Source organism: Haemaphysalis longicornis, unplaced genomic scaffold, assembly GCF_048455015.1.
Source record: "Haemaphysalis longicornis isolate Haplotype H1 unplaced genomic scaffold, Haemaphysalis longicornis Haplotype H1 scaffold_10, whole genome shotgun sequence".
Lineage (NCBI taxonomy): Eukaryota > Metazoa > Arthropoda > Arachnida > Ixodida > Ixodidae > Haemaphysalis > Haemaphysalis longicornis.
Window position 1 is genome coordinate 38,012,812 of NW_027526204.1, and position 16,629 is coordinate 38,029,440.

The window sequence follows — 16,629 nt, forward strand, 5'->3', positions numbered from 1 at the left end:
TGTGCCGCGAACAAACAGATTAGTCTGATAGATTTTCATACTCAAATTCACACTTTTTTTGCTTGTTATATGGTGGAACTATTTTGAGGAGGTTGACGAAAGCCACCCGATACGGCACGTACGTGTGCCACCTTTTATAATGACGCAAAAGTGAGGCCTGCACACGACTACCTGTTTTGTCACAACGCTCATTTTATTAACGTGGTCTAACATTTCGAATTACATACTTGAACCCATCACTATTTGCTTAATCTTCAAAAAAATGCGTGTCTTGACTGAAACAGTGGGGCCTTAGTATTGTTCCACCCTTAGTCTCAGTGGAACTTTCGTCTCGTTAGACATTCAGGCTCCATTGGACCTTCAGACTCGGTGGATTTTTCGTCTCGTTGGACCTTCAGACTCGGTGGATCTTTCGTCTCGTTGGACGATCAGGCTCGATTGGACCTTTCGTCTCGTTGGACATTCAGGCTCGCTGATCACGTGACGAATTGGACCTTTCGACTCGTTGGACCTTTCGTCTCGTTGGACATTCAGGCCACAAGCGGCTGAAATCAGTGGATCGTCACCGACACTGACGTACGCTGAGCTGTCTATGTGGACTGCGGCCCCGCTTCACACGGGGACCTCAACCTTGACCACAGAGTCGGTCTCTTTGCTCGTCGAGCTGTCAGCTACGCACACGGCGCTACTCTGCCCAGCGAGTTCCCCTTCTCAAACTGGGTCTTCGTGCACGATAAGTGCGCTTCTACCCGTGTCTTTTGGAAAGACAACGATTTCCCCCATCACTCGGTTTGCCTTATCGGAAACACTTCCCCCTAGGACGTTCGGCCCCGACGTCCTGACGGTATTCACAACCGGGATGCTATCGCCATCCCCAAGAAGGAGGATGATACGTAGTATCATCCTCCTTCGATATCTTAAGTGGTGCGCTGTCGCAGAACTCTGGAGGTGTTTCCTCCTTTCTGATGGCGGAGACACTCGCCTCTTTGTTTCCGGAGCTATACTGGCCTTTTTTGGCCTTCTCACGGTTATTATCTCGGCCACTATTGTCCTCGCTCGCATTTCCGTCATCTGATGAGAATTCCGCCTTCAACCATCGTATCTCGAGTCGCCTTTTTTAGAATCTCGAGTTCAGCTTTGCGTGCTTTCTCCCCCCGCTCCGCTTTCACTGACTTCCTTTCGGCTTCTGCTTGGCTGGCTTTCTCTTCTCGCTCCGCTTTCACTCGCTGCCTTTTGGCCCCTGTCTGGCGGGCTTTCTCTGAAAGCGGGGCGAGGTCTCTTCTCGCCCCGCTTTCACTCGCTCCAACTGGAGCTGTCTCTGAAATTCTTTCTCTCTTTTTTTTTCAGCCCTCTCAGCCTCTTCTCGTGCTCCCTGTCTTGCTTTCTCAGCTTTCTAGCTTTCGCCTTTTTCTTTCTGCGCCACCCACTTTCGTAGTTCGGCCCCTGACAGGCCCATCTTTCAGCCCAATGCTACAATTTTCTCTAAATTCATGATTGCAAATGTATCGCAATCTAGTCACAATACTCTAGCCTACAGCTAGGTAAACGTACTCAGAGAAAGTTAGCGAGAGCAGCAACTTATAAAGGCAATAGCAATTTATGCCGCATAAGTTCCAGGCTCTTTCTTTTTCTTAACGCTCACATCAGACGTCCTGTCGCGGATGCCAGAAATTGTCACCGTTTCCTTAATTGTGTCGCGAAACGGAGGTCTCTTGATGTTTTCTGGTTGTTTTGAGTTTTGTTCCTGCTGCCGGGGCTCTTCCTCCCAAGTGTTCTGTGTGAAAGCGGTTCGGACGCGGCGATGCCCTGGCCCCCTTTTTTCTAAGAAGCGCATGCGGAGCGTGTCTGCGCGCTGACCAACCGGGAAGAGCGGATGTTGAGGGGTGCGAGCCATCTTCTCGGCTTCTGTTACCGCGGCCGCGGTGTTCCATTCCCCCCGTGGCGTGTGCGCTGGTCGCGTTCGGGCTCCGTGTCCTCAGTGTTCCTCAGACGACCGTCCTGTTTTTTTCCCTGTTTACTTATGTGCGTTTTGTCTAAACTACTTTCTTTACACCCATGGTTCTCCAAGCGCCCGTTTTCGGGTTCGGCCTTGTGTCTGTGTTTGATTTTTCCTTTTCACTTTGGCGGGAACGTGGCTTATTGGAGGTAAGAAGCGTCTCCCCGATTGGCTGCAGAAACCCTTGTTTCATTGCGACCGCAAGCTGCAGGATGCGCTTTTTCCCCCAATACGTCCCCCACCAGACCGCTTGGAGCGGCGCCTCCGGCTATTGGGGGCGGCAGGCGACCTGCCCCAGTACTCACTTCAGGAACTCTGCCGCCCGTCGTCGTGCCCTCCCGCCGGGATATCGAGATACAGCCAGCCATGTCCCGCTAAGTACTCTTAATCTTTTGACTGTATTTCTCGTCTTCATCCTTCAACAGTAGCGGTGCTGGACAAATTACGCCGTTACATTTGTGGGCGCTGTTCCAAGATGTGGGGAGTCGACTCAAGCTAGCAAACAACCCCACCGAATCTAGGAGGTTGCCGTCTGATGTGCGGCTTTCGCCGACCAGATCGGTAAAAAAGAGTCAGAGCCTTGAATGAATCAACACCACAAGGACTTATATTTGAACAGGCAAAACACTGTACAAGCAGGAGGACAAGTAACGTTAACGAGAGGTAGGTTAAAATGATAACAAATGCGGGAAACAGTCCAAATACAAAATGTACAACAGTTAGCTTTCACAATGAATATTTGAGGTAGAGAAGTATCCTTAAAGAAACTGCGTTATAATTTCACTAAAAGAAAGACAGTTCGATGCATATGAGAGACAAAGTCCAAGCATATTCACCGACCGGGCGGGACGATGCACCGCTGTCGGAGACGATTCGGCTACCTGTGAAGCGTGGCTTCGTCATAGGCCAGGCAGTTCGAGACGATCACGGTGATTCGAGATCCGGGAGTACATTGGAGTCCTCCAGGCGCGGGTCGCCGATGATGTGGTTCACAAACTGGCAGAAGCAGCTGTCACATCATGACGTCCAAACGTAGCTAACTTGCTTCGGCGAGAGTCTCTTTTTATAACTGCGCCTTCGCGGAGAGAGATGACACAACCCGAAAAGCGCCCGCCGCCGACGAGCGCACAACTTCCCTCTTTCTCCCTTCTAGAATCATCGACGCGCCTTAGCACTGGCAAAGCTACACTCGCCCCCTCGAAAGAACTTGAAGCTTCGGTGAAAGGTGAGCGGCGGTGCTTTTATTTTGGTATTTTCTTGCCGGCGAGCCAGCGAGTGGTAGCGTTAACGCCGCTTCGTTTGAGAGAGTTCCAGTGTTTTATCGGGGCGAATACAACCGAACCGAATGACTCGGACGACTGTAACAAGAATTACGCGCTGTAGAATAAAATGAAAAATTTTAAATGCAGAGCATTTCAGTAACTCACGATGTCACCCGCGTTGACTTCCGTAGTCGTAGTCGGCAACCCCTAAACTATATAAAAAAAATACTATCCGGCGGCTGGTTTCGATCCCTCGACCCTGCGGGTGGAACGCAATGTTTACGGTACTTTTCTGTCCTCATGGTTCCTTTAAACCTGACATAATTCACAGCTTTTGGAGTGAAGTAGGCTTCGAAATTAAAGAGAAAAGTACCATGACACATGCCATTATCAGCAGTGCATAGCATTGCTATTCATTCATTTGCCCCTCCGCGTGGTTGACCTTCGAGGTAATACGAAATCATGTGGTCCCATCAGGGTTGAATTACAGATGCACAGTGCAACATGACAGAAATATTTGAAAAAATATTCATAGTTTCTCTGGCTCAAATTCCCGACAAAAGCAGAATGCTTGAAAACAAAATTTCACTTTAAGTAGGCCCCGAATATTGAGGGAGGCATTCCTACTCCAAGTACTTTCTCATTAAGCTGATATTCTACATGTGACAAATGCTTGCACTCAAAGGAACCCTCCAAAACTCGTTAAGTACTGCAAGTAAACCCCCGCTACCTTTTGATTATACTGCCAGGAAGACGTGGGCGAAATATTACATGTGTACGTGAAGCGGTGAGCGCGCAAATCGCAGTGAAAGACGCGTTGAAACCAACCGGGCTTTGTTCAATATTTGTTATTATTCACCCATGGCATGGCCTAAACGACGTGATCGCGGCCATGGCTTTTCTATTGGCTGTCACTGGTCAACTTCGCCGCTCATTTCTCAGATTTCCTGCGACGATTTGCTGTCGTCGGCGCTGTGTGCGAATCGCTTCTATGCCTGAACCTGTACGCACTGTTTTGGTGTTTCTTTTACGTTTCCAGTGCGCGCAGAGTTGAGTGAAGAGCTCAAAACTGCCCTTTCAACGAACCCACTAGACAACCATCGTTTATTGCTTCATAAAGCCCTCCCTGCCTGAGCGCGCGCTTGTGAGCAGGCAGCCACGCCTGCTTTTTTTGCGGCCCCAGACCAGAAATATACACCACCAAGTTCCGGAGATAAGGAGAAAACTCCCCGGCCTGTGATACATGGAAGGCCGCTGAAGAGAACACCACGAGCCGCCCCCCTCTCCGAGAGAGAGCGCGCTGCTTTCGTCGCATTGTCCGCGGCAAGTTGAGAGGGAACAATTATGTGCGATTTTTCGTCGCGCGTAGTTTCGGTGATTGGGAACAGATTTTCATAACTCCTGCGGGAGGAGATTTCTACTACTATAGACATTACCCAAAAACACATTCCGAGTAGTCGATGATAAGTGCTGCAGGGTCCCTTCAAGCAAACCCATGTGTATATTTGGAGAGGATATGAATATTGTTGACCAGGTAGATAAACTATGCGAAGTTTGTGAGTACAATACTTAATCAGCAGTACCTAAATGATAGGTTCAAACAGCGTCACTATTATAAAAATATCTTGTTATCCCGAAGCTATATTTGCACATTTATGCACTTGAGAAATAAATACAGCAGCCTTGTCAATCGTCAGATAATAGCTGAAGTACAGATGGAAGCCCAGCTGTCATGTGACAGCACTCTTATTTTTAAAAAAAGAAGAAAATATTGTCCTAGTGCCTTGATATGGTTCTAAAATACAGTTAGGTTCCCTTCAAATGGTTCTTCTAAGCAAAGGTGACAATGATGCTATTATCAACGTGAAAAAGGAGACATTTTTTTAGATATGGCGTTGTTTATGGTCAAGCTAGAATTTAGATTAGTGTTGATCTGATGAGCGAAGTTGTATGTTGTCTTTACGGTCATTTAAGTAGAAGTTTTAGCTTGTTGCAGTTTGTTAAAAGTTCTCCATTGCATTCAGACATTGTTAACTCGAATACGAAAGGGGATCTTAAGCATGTCTACTAAGCTTGCAGTTTTAGAGGTGGAAAAACTATTCCGAAGGCACTTACAATGAAGCTCAGCGGGCATTGAGGAGAGCAGAGGAAACGTCTCACCTGCACAGTGAGAGTGATTGTAGCCGGAGGAGGGGAAGGGGTCAACAAGGAGTCTTGGCGATTCTGAGAGTGTTGATACGGAGCTGCCTCGGTACCATGCTCAATGCTAGAAAGTTGCATTCTTTCTACGCTTTCATGTTAATAGTGCATTAAACTGTAGTGAGTTAGCATGTGACACTGCGTGAGAACTCCTCATATGCACTACAAGGAATGAACTTGGCTACATGCAGTACTATGTTGTGCCTCTAGCAAAGAATCGAAATGCCGCAGACTATTTAATTCGCAGAGGTAGATGACGCATTACTTTGAAAAATTATATTTCTTTAAGGGAAAGCTGCAATTTTCAGTGAGCAGACTATAAACTTGGTTAAATAATACCACGATCCTACATTACAGCAAGGTTGTGTGAATATTCCGGTTTTTTATACAGATTACTTATTGTGTTGGCTCAGTGGCCAAAATGGTAGCATCGCTATATGTCGCAAAGGCGCAGATTTGATTCCTAGCAGTAACAGCTGTTTTTGGGATGGAGGAAAAAAGAAACCATTGTGTGCAGTGGTTTGGTGCTCATAAAAAAATCTCGGGTAGTCCGAAGAAATTTATGATAGAAAGGACCACTGCTGAATTAGGAGTGTGTGAGTTGTGCCAATTACAGCGCAGCTTTGTTATACAAGAACTGTCTTACTCAAATTATTCCTGTTTTTAAATTCTCTTGATTGCATTGCCACCTCTCATATTTTAAGAATAGCTTGTAGCAAATCTCGTACGCATTTTTGTAACTTCTTTGTATCAAAGTGTCTAGTTGCTCACGTCTGATTTTATTAGCTTGCAATTCCTAGAGTCAGGACTGATGGAATAACAACAAACAGCTTGAATCCTGGCAGCCACATCATTTCCAGCACCTCTGTTTTCTTCTGGTAAGCCAAATAAAAAACAACCCTTGTTTGTGAAGCGAGTGTACACTTTGCAAAGTAAAACGAACGGTTTCCTGCAGTCTTGGTTAAATAAATGGGTAACGCGGTATGTGTCAAACAAAGATTTGCTACTATTCCTATAGGGACAAACTTGATGATTTAAAGCATACTTATGTACTTTGTACTCTGTATTATGTACTTAGTTCAGACAATTCATGCAGAATTTAAACGTGCTACTGTGTAATTGTAGCATCGTGCACCTGACACCCTAGACACCGTGCCTTGCCTTAATGGTGGTGGTAAACCTGATGTTCGTGCATAGTTGCAATTTAAGTAGTATGTGCTATTGCCCGGAAAAGAGAAAAAAGGTGTATTGCTTAGTAATCATGGAAAACATGTATTGCCCCTCAGGAACAATGTATAGGCTAAAATCAAATTTCGCAATAAAAGTGTAAGTTCAAGCTGCATTAGGCAGCTTAAACTGAATTACAATTTCATTGCAAAATATAACAAACTGATAGTGTGTTTTTTTATTAAAGAACTGTAAATGTAGAGGACTCTGCAAACGGTCCTGATAAGAGTGGAACACCAGGGACGACAACTCGACGCCATCATGCAGCGTTTGTGTGCCGGCCCTATTTCCTGTGCCCAAAATGAGGAAGACGTGCTTTCGGGGCCATTAAAAGCAGAAATTAAACGCACCCCTTAACACCAACCCAAAGAAATTCCACAACAACAAGCACCCTGCCTAGGGATCTATACAATCCCCCCCCCAAACATCCCACCTACACCCCCCAAAATCGAAATTCTGCATAAGCCCCTGACTAAAAGACGTCGATGACTCAAGATTTTGATTCCTAGCTGACTGGGAGCACAACGACACGACTGGTACCGATATTTTACCTTGTTTCACTTGTTAAACTTGGAATATGTAAGACAGTTGGTCAATGGGAATATTTTGAACATGGCGTGAGCCGTTCCCGTGATTTTGTGGACTTAGTATGCTTATAAACGACTCCAGTGACGACGAACAAACTGCGTGAGACAAGGCAGACGATATCACGCATTCATAGCAAACCCCCTTCACAACGCGCGCGCACTGACGTCACGGGTCCGGCCCTTTAGTGGAGTGATCCACTACATGAGGTGGTGCCGTCCTTGAGTTATAATTTAGTATAGGAACAAACTCGGCAAATTCCAAGCTTCGTTCTGAAACATAGTTGGGGACAAGAGTCCGGTGGTTTTGCCGTGGCTTCCGAAATCGCAGAACAAGTAGTTTGCGCATAACACTAAGGCAAATAAGGTGCATGTAATCAAAGAGAACATTCGCATTATGTCTATGTGAAGTTCCTGCAAAACAATTGTATCAGAGTGGTGTTCTTCCTTTGTTCTGTCCCGAAAGCTCTGATCTGCGCGTAACTTCTGTCTGATATCTGGAAAACACACCCGGTTCTTCTCATGTTTGCCTTTCACAATGCACTTTAGGCAGCTGGAGAAGCCAGGATGGCCTTTTGGGTACAAAAAAAACCCTGTTCGGGAGCATAATATACTAATGCATGCAGAATCACAGGAAGGGTTTGTGATATAACAGTTATGCCATCATCTAACTACACTTTCGTCTCATCAAGAAAACCTGACAGCAAATCCATCGGGTCACTGGGGTTGCTATGGCCGAAGAAAACACTCACAACAAATGGCTCATTCTCAACAATCTTCACACAGCTAAGAATGACCGAAAAGTTAGTACTCTTGCTTTTACATATTTCCAGGCCGTCTATGTTGAAGGTCAGGCTGAGTTCTTCAGGGAGCTCTGGACAATTCTGAAACATTTTCCGCAGTCGTGCTTCTGCACAGAAGTGGCAGTACCTCCCCCAGAACGTTGCAAGGTACCACTGGACCCTGGTGTGTGCAGCAGGGTTCTTGCAGACGACGGCAGGGAAGAAAAACACGGGTGGCTGCGCAACACACCAAGCAGTGATGTAACCCCAGTAGGGGTAGATTTAGAGTTGACCGCCCACTCCTGCAGCTTCTGTCGAAACACCAACGTGGTGTCTTTATCGTCTTCGTTAACAGAACTGTCGTCTGAAAACTAGTGAACTTCGCTGGACAGGGGCCACACAGCGTGACTCTCGCTGTGGAGACGGTGTATGGACCTTTCCCCAGTACCCTTCGTCCTAGCGGCCGCCACGGCGAACATAAAATAGCAGTAAGGCATGCCCCTAACAATGTTTTGTTTTCCGGGAACTCGCACCAAACGTTCCGGTCTTGCCTTCCCTCCCGCACCCAGCCATCACCCGTGCCTTTCACATGAATATCAGTGTAGGAGGCGCACGCTCGTGTGACTAATCAGCAGTGACCGAAGCACCCTTTTTTTACTTTTTTAGATGCGAAGCAGCCTATGGCCGAGCCTGTTCCCTCCGCCGTTGTGTGGGTGCCGTTGTGCGGCGTCCGCACCCCCACTGCGCATTCCTAGCCAGGCACCGCTGATGAGGAGTGTTGCAGGATGCCCCCAGGGATTGGTCAACCAAAGAATGGATCACGAGATAGCTTCGCGTTCAACCACTGTAGTCATCTTCCGGTAGGGGAACCGTGAGTAGTATGCGAGGCATCGCTCCTCTCCTCTCGGAAAAACGCCGCTAGGTGGCCGACCGATGTGGGCCTGCTTCACATCGGCTCCGTCAAAGACCGCCCCAAAGACCCACCAATGGCCGGCGCTGCGACGAAACTATCACCGTCGACAGAGTCTCGTCAGCGCGTTCCCCGGATACCAAGCATACGTCAGGCAAGCCACTAATTTTCATCTGACAACGCCGAGAAATTTCGAAGCGGCGACCGCCACGCTAACCTTAAATGGAGGATTAGCTGCGCTGACGTAGTGGCTCGCCTCGGAAAGCTCGCCACCTTGTTCGAGCTTGCCCGCAACAAAGCCGCCGCTGCTACCGACACAACGAACAAGTAGCTGCGGTCGCCTCCCTACCCTTCTTCACGTGCTCTTCGTTCACCGCTCGCTCTGAAGACGGGGCACACGCTCACGCGATGCACTGATCTGCGCTTGAACTGCTTCGGGCCGTCGTCACACAGCTTGGGATAGCAGTGGGCCTGCGTTAGGCCTAGCCCGTCCCCGACCCCCCGCGCGCGCCATGGCGGCTGCGCCCGCGGTACCTCACGACGAGATGAACACCCAGGGAGAGGCCCCGGCGATTATGGACTGCGAGGGTGACGACGTCACCGCCGAATTCGAGACCAACGAACGGACTCTACCTCTACAACGCGAGCACGACCAGACGCACGAGACGGAGACGGAGGACGACGACGGCTGGATCATCGCCGGGAGGAGGCTTCGACGCCGGGCCGCAGCGCCCCTCGGTAAGCCGGTCCCTCCTTCTCCTGCAGCCTCGCAGCCTCGAGGTAGCGATAGCTTTGTTTAGAAAGTGACTGCCAGACTTAGCAGAGCGGCGCGCATGCCCATGGCGCTACTGAGATACGAGACCAAGATTATCATACGTCCGCGCGGCGGGCTTAACGTACCGAAAACGGAGGCCACGCGCCTCATGTCAGCCATTTTCGCAGCAGCCGGGGTTACCATGCACGAATCCAGAATAGACACTATTTGTACGAGTTCGACTCAGAACATCATAGTGATCAGCACGCCCGATGATGGTTGCGCTCGTAGCTACGTGCACATTAGGCAGCTTCGCATAGGCAACGCCGAGAACGAGACCTTCGCGTACGTGTCCGCCCCGGACGGCACAGTAAAGGGAATCATTAGAGCCATAGACACTACGGAGACGCATCAGGATCTACAGAACAACATCGTAAGCGAGACCAACCCCTTGGCACTAGAGGCCCACAGAATAGGAAACACCACCACGGTTACCGTGGCGTTCGAGGGATCTGAAATACTTATTCGATCAAGTACGGGGCCATGATAGTGCGGTGTAGCCTGTGCAGGCAGCACCACGAGTTCTGTCGGTGCTGCGGGACACTAGGGCATCGCGCGGACGTGTGTCCGAACCGGGAGACTAAAGTGTGCCTTGCGTGTGGGAGACGCGAGCCGGAGCGAAACCACGAGGCCACGTGTAAGCCCCGTTGCAAGCTCTGCAACGGGGCTCACGCAACGGGAGCCACGGGCTGCCTCGGGCTGCCGATTCAAGGTGCCCCACGTGGTACTCTAAAGGCGAGGGGCAAAAGAGCCATAGTGGAAAGAGGCCAAGCAGCAGCCGCCGCAAAAGACAGTGGAAACCATAACACAGCTGCAATCGAGAGTTCACGCCCCCGTTGCGGTGCCGCAGACGGAAGTAGGCGGGTCCGTTAAGACGCCGGCGTCAGCGGCAGTGGGCGGAGCAAAGAACAACAGAAACGGCCAGGCGCAGCCTGCGACGGGCGTGACGTGGGCCAAGGTGACAGCTGGCGGGACGAGCTACGGCAACCCCGCACTCTAGCGAGAGCTGCAAAAAGTTCGCCACGAAAACATGCATCTGAGAGCGCAAATGGAGATACAAGAAAAGATCCTACTCGCGCTAAATCGCAAGCTGGACCTGCTACTCGCAGGCAAGATACCGCAAGAGCTCCCACCGCGAACCCCAACGGTTTCAAGGGACTCACCACAATCGCCGCCCCTTCCACCGATTAGGATCACATTCGAGCCCGAGGAGGTGGAAGAGACCTCCGAAAGCAACAACCCAACGCCTGAAAACGTCGCGGCGAATTGCAGCGACGCTCCACGGGAACAAATGGACACGGACAGCGAACCGACCAAGAAGAGACAGGCACTGAAGTCAAAGATCCGCGAGCAACAATACGTGACCAAAGAAGAATTCTACAGTTTTCAAGACGCGTGCGCCAAGCAATTCGAGACGGTCAACACGTCCCTATCGGCCCTCGAGGCCACGCAGGCAGACATGTCGGCTAGACTGGCCAACCTACAGACCGGCTTCACCAACATGGAGCAAATGACGACGACAATCTACAAGAAGCTCACGGCGAAGCCGCCGCCAGTACCGCTTCCTGAAGCACAGCCGTAATGACAATAAAGACCGCGGAGAAGTCACACGAACTCATCATCTAGCAGTGGAATGCGAACGGGCTCTGGGGGAGGAGAGCGACATTCTTGCAGCACATTGCACGCGCGGAGAAGAGACCGGACATCATCCTCGTCCAAGAAACGCACTGCGAGCACGCCCCGAAAATCCCGGGATACCGCTCCTACGCTTTTGCTCTTCCCAAGACTCCAGAGAAGGGGGCCCGCATGCACGGCGGCATCTGCACTTTCGTGAAGAAGGGCATGGTCAGCCTCGAACACAGACTCCTACACGCCACGAACGTGGAACACCTAACGATAGAAGTGGTGATCGGAACCAAGAGCCGAGCCAGAAAGGAGCACGTGTACATCATGAACGCGTACACGAAACCCAAATACGCGAAACAACGCTACGGCACGCTGATCAGCAAGATCAAGCGGCTGGCAGAGAAAGGAAGGAAGGAAGGAATAGTATAGGAAAGGCAGGGAGTTTAACCAGAATACTGTCCGGTTGGCTACCCTACTCAGGGGAGAGGGGATATGGGAAATGAAAGGGAAATAAAGGACAGCGGTACATATTAAAGGAGCAAATGAGAGAAAGAAAAGTAGAAAAAACACAAGGCGTGACCAGGCAACTATAAAGGCGGTACAAACAACGCACACAACCAGAAAATGCATAAAAATAATACGGTCCATTGATAAAATGGGTGAACTAAGGGCACTGCACTATAGTAATGTCCTTACAATCGTTGAGACAGGCCCGTGTCCTTCAAAAAGAGCAGTAGGGCTTTTATAGCCTTTTCGGCCTGTGTCGGACAACGCCTATGGCACTAAATTGTCTGCGCTGTAAAGGGGAGGTCGTCGAGTGGGCGAATTGTGGTGGAGAGCTGTTGCCTCGGTGTTATGAAGCCGTCACAACGGCACAGAAGGTGTTCAATCATCTCGTCGGCGGCGCACGCATCACAAGCAGGGCTGTTGGCCATTCCAATGGTGTAGGAGTAAGCACCGGTGAAGGCAACACCTAGCCACAGGCGACAAAGTAAGGTGACGTCCGAGCGTGGCACAATATTAGGTAGGTGGCGCTGCAAATCTTGGTCGAGCGAGTAAAGACGAGCGTTGGAGAACTCGGGTGTATTCCACTTGGCGAGAGTGACTTCCCGGGCAATGGACCGCAGCGACCTTGGCAGGGGACCAAACAACGCTGCTCGGCGGAGACTTCAACGCCCCGCACACGGTGTGGGGCTACCAATACGACACGGTGAAGGGTCGCAGCCTCCTGGCAGAGACTCAGGCGGCGGGGTACCACCTCGCCAACGACATCACGGTCCCCACCAGACAGGACATGTCGACGGTGCGCCGAGATAACAACCCGGACCTCACCTTCAGCAACAACGTGAAGGTGAGGTGGCGAAACACACTGGAGACGCTCGGCAGCGATCACTGTATCCTAGAGGTCGCCGTTCACCTCAAAAGTCGAGCGAGCCCGCATCGCAAACAAAGAATCACGGACTGGTACAAGTTTCGTGCCAACCTCGGCACCGTGCCCGAGAACATCGAGGACATTGAGGCATGGACGGCCGCGGTGCTACAAGAATCGAAGCGGGCCACCATCAAGTTCGAGACGGAGGAGGACGCACCCGACGTCGACAGCAGGCTAGCACACCTCATCGAGGCGCGCAACTCCCTCAAACGCCGGTGGAACGGCCAGCGGCACAACCGCAGGCTGCGCAAGAGGGTGGTGATACTAAACAAAAAATTAAAGCCGTTCCACTCAACGTGAAAGCTGTCGTAAATGCAGAGCAGTGATTCGCCATAACGGCCTGTGGCACCGTTATCCGCTTACTGCTACTACCCATCACGCTCTTCGCCTCCCTGTCTGACTTCTCTCTTGATGAATTGAACGGAGGTTTGTCCAAAGCAGTTCAAATTTCCCGCCTTCGCAGTGCTCTCGCGCCCCCGGCCTGGAACGAACAGCGCGAGCGGTTCTCGCACGTGCCGGCACCTTACTGCGCAGTCCACAACGGTCCCATCTCCCCGCGAGGGGGACTCGAGTAAATGCGTCGCATAGGGGGTGGGTGTATTGCGTTAGCGTTTAGTGTTTGGTGAGTTGGTGGTAGTGAATGGGTTGTATCAGCAACTTCTTGACGTAGTTTGAATGAGTCAAGGATATAGGGCGCGTTCGTAGCCTCCCATTCTGTGTCGGCTTAGTGGCGGAGTGGGTAGAGCACCATGTACATTGCGTTCCGCCCGCAGGGTCGAGGGATCGATACCAGGTGCCGGATAGAATTTTTTATATAGTGTAGGGGGAGGGGTGCGGACAACGACGGTGCGGACTACGACGGACGTCAACGCGGGTGACGTCGTGAGTTACTGAAATGCTCTGCATTTAACAGGGAAATCGAGAAGCACTGCGAGACGCTGAATCGCCAGCGCTGGCACGCCATCTGCTAGGAGGCCGACGGGCAAATCCACAAAAGCCGAACTTGGAAGTTGCTCCGACACCTGCTCGACGACACCAAGACCAAGAGCATGAACAGCACGTCTTGGCGCGAACCCTCCTCAAGGCCCGCCGGGAGCTCGGCGACGACGAAGTCCGGCGCCGGCTCGACGCCAAGTACCTACCGGCCACGCCACCCTCGCCCCTGCCGACCTACGAGGGCGACGTCAACCCAGAACTCGACGCGGACATCGAGGAGTGGGAATTTCGCGCGGTTCTGCAAAAGATCAACGGAAAGTCGGCGACCGGCACCGACGGCTTGTCGAACAAAGACTGCGCAACCTCAGCGACGGCGCAATTGCGGCTCTCACGCGGTACTACAACAACTGCTGGCGCAGTGGCGTCCTGCCCCGCAAGTGGAAGGAGGCGCGCATGGTGCTCATCCCGAAGCCCGGGAAACCGCCATACATCGAGAACCTGCGCCCGATATCACTGACGTCTTGTGTGGGCAAGGTCCTTGAACTCGTTCTTCTAAATCGGTGGCAACGGTATCTGGAGGAGAACGAGCTATACCCCAACACCATGCTCGGATTTCGGGCGGGACTGAGCACCCAGGACGCGATGCTCCTCCTAAGGCACGAAATCATAGACCGGACGACCAAGAGATCCGGAGAGACAGCGGCCATCCTTGGCCTCGACTTATTAGGAGCGTTCGACAACGTACTGCACTTGTCAATACTGCGGCAGATGTCCCGCCTGAACATGGGCGAGCGATCCTTCCAATACGTCAAGGATTTCCTCACGGAGCGAACCGCGACCATGGTGGCGGGAGACCTGGAGTTACCGACGAAAACGCTCGGCAGCAGGGGCACGCCGCAGGGAGCGGTGATCTCGCCGACGCTGTTCAACCTCGTTATGATCGGGGTGGCCGAACGCCTCGGCTCCCTCCGAAGGGTACGACACACCATATACGCCGACCATCTCGTCCACGGGCAGAAGCGACGGCGAGATCGAAGAATCGCTCCAGCAGGCCGTCGAAGCGGTCGAAGAACAACTTCAAGGAACGGGCGTCCAATGCTCTCCGCCCAAGTCGGAGCTGCTGCTGCTGCGGCCACCTCGAAGTAACAAGACCGACAACGACGAGCCGAACATCAACGTGCGCACGACCGGCGGTACCAGCATTCCCAAGGTTGACACCCTGCGCGTTTTGGGACTGCACATCGAGAGCACGCGCCGTAACGGTTACACGATACAACCGCTCCAAACCAAGGTACACAGGGCGATGGGGTTCATCAAGAAGATATCCACGAAGAACGCCGGCATGAGCAGCGCAACACACTCAAACTGACACAATCCTTCGCTGTCAATCACCTGGCCTACGTCGCCGCCTTCCACACCTGGAACGCCGCCGAGCGTAACAAGCTGAACGCTCTCATACGCAAGGCACACAAGGTCGCGCTAGGTCTATACACGCACACTAACACGGAAAGGATGTTAGAGCTAGGAATACATAACACAATATAAGAGATTGCAAAAGCGCAGCAACCAGCGCAGACGGCTCGCCTCGAGCAAACGCGCACGGGCAGGGCGATCCTAGAACGATTAGGACACAGGCCGCGGCTGCAGGAGGGTAGGAACCGGCTGCCGGTTCCGCGGGGCCTGCTCAAGAAACTGCAGGTCCCACAGCTGCAGCAGCACATGGACCCACAAGAGAACAAGGAACGACGGCTGGCCAGAGCCCGAGCGCTGACCGGCACGTACTCCAACGACACCGGCGCCGTGTACGTGGACGTGGCCCGACACCCGTGCCGACGACACACGTACGTGGCCGCAGCAGTCAGACCAACGACGGCCGAGCTCGTCACGGCCGGCAGCGTGCGGGCCAGGTCGGCGGAGCAGGCGGAGGAGTTGGCCATCGCGCTGGCCCTCTCGATCCCGGCATGCACGACAGAACTGAGCGACTCCCGCGGGGCAGTCACCAACTTTGAAAGAAATCAAGTGTGCGCGAGTGCGGTGAGTGTGTGCCGGGCCCCAGACCCAATGCGCGCGCCGATAACGGCACGGTGGTTCCCGGCCCACATGGGCGCAGTGGGACCCGAGCCCAACCGGAACGAGGACGCGGACAGGGCGGCGAAGGCGCTGACAGGACGCCCAGCCGACCCGCGACCCGCTGTGCCTAGAACAACCGAAACCGGCAACGACGGAGTGGACGGCGACTACAGCGAGGACGTCGACGGCGACGACACAGAGGCGGAGGAGCCCGCCCCGGTGACAACGTACGGAGGGGTCCTGGAGTGGTACCGGGAGCGTCGCAGACGCCAGCCGGGGCCGCACCCCGACCTCACCAGGCAGGAGGTTGTGCTCCTCCGCCAACTGCAAGTGAGAGCAACGTGGACTTCCGTGTGGGCCGTACACGCGAGCCCGGAGCTCTACGAAACCGATGTGTGTGCGGTGTGCGGGGCCGCGAGGGCCACGCTAGCCCACATGATGTGGAACTGCGACATGAACCCTGTCTCATCCGAGGCCCTCCCGCCTCACCTCGCCCGTGCGGTGGGCGAAAGAGATCTGGACTCTCAACGGGCCGCCGCGCAGTTTCCGCTGAGGGCGGTCCAACACCAGCAAGCGTGGGTAGTTGCCCCCTCCTAAGAGGGGAATAGCTCCTGTAGCCGAAAAGCAGGCAAATAATGATGTTACACCCCCCCTCCTCTCCTCTCCGACGCTCCTCTGCTCTCCGGCATTCCTCCTCTGCTCTCCGGGATTGCGCAACCAATAGCAACACCTGCGACTCCGCACGATATTGCGAAGCAGCTTAGGGTTAGATACGCGACGGTAGCCGCTGC